This window comes from Mixophyes fleayi, chromosome 4 (assembly GCF_038048845.1).
Source record: "Mixophyes fleayi isolate aMixFle1 chromosome 4, aMixFle1.hap1, whole genome shotgun sequence".
In the NCBI taxonomy this organism is placed as follows: Eukaryota; Metazoa; Chordata; class Amphibia; order Anura; family Limnodynastidae; genus Mixophyes; species Mixophyes fleayi.
The window spans coordinates 320,383,353-320,388,741 of record NC_134405.1 but is presented as its reverse complement, the minus strand read 5'-3'; positions in this window follow the sequence as shown (position 1 = coordinate 320,388,741).

Below are 5,389 nucleotides of genomic sequence, written 5' to 3'. Positions count from 1 at the left end.
TTTTGCATTCAGAATAATTTTTATAATCTATCTTTTTCATACGGGTCCTTCATCTGTGCCCATGGTACACCCCCATTACACTGCATTCACCAGCTCAACTAACACTGTTGAGCAGTACACGTGGAAATTCAGTGTTAATGCTGAACAGCCATGGATGCAGCATATCATTTTGTCTTTCAAGCATTAAAATACAATGTGTGAATAGTGATGGAGCTCTAGTTATCCCAATAGAGTTAATCTTGAGTCACCTGACTCTAAGCAGTGGTTTAATGTAAAGCCAAGAAGCCATGGTGTCAAGTTTGGGTTGGAAAGTGTGAGCAACAAAGGAGAGATGTACATCTGCAGCAAAACTAAGCACTATTATAGTATGATTGATCTTAGTTACTTGCTCTATACTGGACTCCGATTAGTTCCTGCCTGATCAAGTTCTGTTTTTGCGGTAGGCACACCAATACTCCTTCTTGTACCTCTGACTCTCCAGTGGACCCCATCAGCAAGCGGGCCCCATCGCAGTTGCTATTTCTGCAACCGTAGTAGTTTCACCCTGGATCTAATTACAGTTTAGCAAATGGTTCCAGAGATCTTGGATAGTCTGAAAAATCTACTTGGGATAACTAGTGATCTATTTTTAGATCACTAGCAGGGTCACCCGGCATTACAGGGGTCCAATTTGCAATGTGTAGCAGTTTTTATATATTAGCAAATTGTTTGGTAAATAGACCAAAAATGCTTTTCATATGTTGCTTTTTGGTATAATATATTCCATTCCTTATAAAGATATTAGAAGTCACTTAGGAGTTCTATGACCATAGGAACTATTTTTGTCTACAAGGCATGTACCTCTATGGTGACTTTAATATCCATAACAATTTGCAGCAAGGGGTACTTTATTCCTTGTAATATACAGAAACTGATTCATGAACTGAAATGGACATACCACACTGACACATACGTATATAGAGGGAGAGCGAGATACACAAAGACATAAGACACAATTACACATACACGCATTGACATGTATGGATTGTTGTTTAAGTCTAAGAACTTATTATCCATCACAACATCTGAAAACAATGTGAAATTTGGTTATATGTTAATTTAGGAATCAATAACAAATCACCTTGAGCTTTCTATTTTTTTGTTTTTTGTTCAACAAGCGACTTTCATTGCTAATGAAACATCATTCTCAATTGCTCTTACGACCCGTAATGGTTATATTTAGAACCAATGTCTAATTGTAATAGATTACACCAAATTAAAATTTACATTCCCCATCAAATTCCTTAAATGGCCCAACACATTTCAGGAGATTTATTTAGCCTTCATTTAACTACCCAGCACTTTTAATTTCTGTAGCCCTTGACATGGAAGAACGGCTCAATCTCTTCTCCAAAGCGTTTTAGCAAGCCCTAATTACACTATTAATTCTGGGAGAGAAGTAAACGGATTCCTGGAGGCGTAAAATGGCTATGCCCAGTGTCTCCGTTATGATGGCCCTTGTCGTGCCATTGGTACCTCAGTAACTGTAGATGTCATTGATCTTCAAGTTTCATTCACTTCTTTGCCTCAACTCATTATGACTCCCAGAATGGGCTAGCGATATAGACTCACAAGAATCCTATGCTAGATGAGAAGCATTCTCTGCTAGGCACACAGCAAGATACTCAGCACAGAATATGCAGATCCACAGCTCATTTAAAATTTATGCAAATGCACCTACTTACTTGCTGAGTACAAACATCACACTCACTTTTGGGCAGCACGGTGGCTAAATGGTTAGCACTTCTGCCACACAGCGCTGGGGTCATGAGTTCAATTCCCCACCATGGCCTTATCTGTGAGGAGTTTGTATGTTTTCCCTGTGTTTGTGTGGGTTTCCTCCGGGTGCTCCGGTTTCCTCCCACACTCCAAAAACATACTGGTAGGTTAATTGGCTGCTAGCAAAATTGACCCTAGTCTGTCTGTGTGTGTGTGTGTGTGTGTGTGTGTTAGGGAATTTAGTCTGTAAGCTCCAATGGGGCAGGGACTGATGTGAATGAGTTCTCTATACAGCGCTGCGGAATCAGTGGCGCTATATAAATAAATGGTGATGATGATAATATTCTGCACCATCATTTGAGGGTTTGCATCCCAAGACGGGAATGAACATGTTTGCAAAAGTAAACAATGTCACTTAAGTCCTTCCTTCTATCACTTTTACAAAACGCCCTTAATTTTAACTTTCTCATTATTCTGCTAAAATAGTGTTTGGAGGAGGCTCAGTTGTGCTTTAAAGTTGCACTACTACCTAGTGAAATATTTTACTAAGGTGCCACATAACCAGAGCCCCAGTGGCTAATCCGTGCAGCCATTTTTCCTGATAATGTTGTTGAGGGAAAAAAGTGGGTGGATCAATTGCATTATCAATCCCTTCCCACCTCAATACACACTGAGTGGAAGGGGGATGATAACATGATTGCGACCTCAAGCCCCTTTCAGCTTGTGGCAGGTAACTGCACCGGGAAGGTTTGCTTGCTCTCTCGGAATCTGGAAGGTCTACTGGACATCCTGGAAGTGTAGACCACTATGACCTATGCAATCATCAACATCTTCACATGCTATTTTATGTACGAACACATGTAAACAGCTCAACCATACCAAAATAGGCACATGACATCCCAAAACGTTCTTTACACTAAGCATATGCAGTTTTGCAGCTTTGTAATTGACCATAGAAATGTCAATATAAAAGTGCCACCTAGTCGGCTAAGCTATCCTGGAAAACGTATAAATGTTTGCATAACAATAACAAGCAAACACTTAAGAACAAACTGTGTCACAAACTTCAGGAAACCTGTGTGGACATCTATAAATATATTGTTTTGAAAAATAGTATTTGAGTGTGATTGAGAACTACAGCTTTCAGCAAAGGAATGGGTCAGGTGGAATTCTGAGTAACTTTACCAAAAAATATATGTTTTATTGCTGGTATATTTTAGAATTCAGTAATGCACTAAGCTTGATATATATTAATATCAAATATTGGTTTTAGCCCCCAGGACTCTGGCCATTACTGCAAAAAACTGTTGCCGAAGGTACGAAGGTTGACAGAAATCTCCTGCTCACCTTATACAAACAGTGTAGCCGTGACTGTCAGTGTGTGTGGGGGGGGGGGGGATGACAGGTGAGGGAGAGGCCATCCATCATCCTGTCATTGTCAATTCTAGTGCTGCCTCTGGTGGTTAAAGAAGGCAAAACACCCCTGAATGAGAATTTCATAGTCCCGATTATGGAATCCTCATATAATTCCACTTAATACTGCAGTTTTCTTTGTTACACACTTTACAAGACCTGGAAGCACCAAATTACAATTAAACTTTAATATATCTGCTCAAATGATGTTCATGCCTCTATCCAACATAGAAATTATGTGCTTGGAAAAAAACCAAAGAGCAAAAAAGAAATGGAAGTGTTAGAAATTAAATACAAATAATATAAAATATAATCTATGCCTGCATGATAAATACAGCTCAGGAAATTCTCAGACATATTGTCAGGCCCGTACAAAGCTCCAGTGTCAATGTGACTAGTAGATTTATGACTGTTTGGTTGCTGACTCTCAAAACTTGTCATAGCTGAATCTATCTCCGTCATTTTATATTTCCGCAAGCAATAAATCTCTCTGAGGCCCTGGATGACAGCGAGTACTCACCGCCTTGTCAGGTCATGCACACTTTTTCCTCTCAGGGTTTCAGATACATTAACAAACTTACCTGAAGCCGGCATCACACAACATTAAATTTAGAAACTGTAAAAAGAGAGCTGTCAGTGACTTTGTGAATGAATGGCTGCTCCCTAGTTACTTCGATGTTTTTCTACGGTTTATTTTAAGCCTTTTGTGAAATTTTATTTGATAGAATGATAGGTAAAGCACTGTAACACCTTCCCCCCTTCTATTTGGCTAATGTTAATACTTAAAGAATGATTTGAATTATTGATAATAATATCCAAGTTAAAGGAGGCTTTGTAACTTCAATAACACTTTCACAATGAATCCCGTGACACATTGGGTATTACTGCTCTTCAAATATATCGATGACATCACTACTCTCCAATTATAAAGATAAAATTTAAATGATTTTTAACATATTAGTCACTTGTGTATTAAATATGGAATAATGTATCCTGTACTGTAAAATAAAAGGTTATTAAAAGTCATTAGGACACACAGAGCTATAGTGAATGTGACTGACACAGAGACCCATAATGACAGTGCACTGACACATAGACCAATAGTGAATGTGACTGACACTATTAAAGTAATTTTATTGTTTTCCAATAAGCATTGTCTAAGCGATTTCTTGTGTTTCCAAAGCACAAACAATTTATTTAGCAGATGCAAAAGTTTTAGCAATTCAATACATAATTTTAATACAGTACAACCGATACCAGCCAATACATACATACCGTTGCGCCCACCTGTGCTAGCTGCACTCCGCTGGTACCAGCTACAGTACTTCACTCCAGAATACTGTGGTCAGAGAATGACTGAAGCCAGTGTCAGCAAAGCTGTATTATATACACTCAGTGTTACAGAGAAAACAATGCAGATGATGTGGCTTGCTTCTATTGGTCCAGGCTTCAGGAAGGTCTAGTGTACTGCAGGTCACAGGCCAGTTCAAACCAAAATATCCAAAGGTGGGGGGTCATCTCTCCAGGGGATGTGCTCCGACTTTCCCACCAAGAATCCAGTTTCAACTATTCTATTTGCATTTTACAGTCTGTATCACTTTAAACATTTATTCCCGAACATCACTAACTAGAGTATGCAGTGTGCGATCTCTTCGGCGAATGAACCGGACAACTGCTGATGAATAGGGGATTAAAATGACACTAAACATGACATAGTTCCCGCAACCTGTACCTTAAATATCACTAAAGTGTACATATAACCTTAAAATATATATAACTATAACTTAAATACCATCTGCTCAGAAATCGCTGTGAAATGGAATCATTATAAATATGAAATATATAAATAAATTAATGTGAGAGTGCGAGTGTAAAGCGTGCGTATTTTATCATGCGATCGCGCCGTGCCACGTTTCCACGTGTTACGTGCATACTGATCGCAAACGCACGGTAAAACAATATTAACAAATATACTTTCATTCATCCAATTATAAGACTTCGACAACACATAGACCAATAGTGAATGTGACTGACACAGAGACACATAATTACAATGCACTGACACACAGATAGACTCTGATACCTTGATAGAAGCTCTTACCCCACAACCTCCTTTTTTGGCTCAAATATTTCTGACAGCAGTTAAAGCGACAAAAATATGCAGCTTACTCTGAGGCCGACATAGAGGAAATACAGACTTACCATAAACACGTCTGAT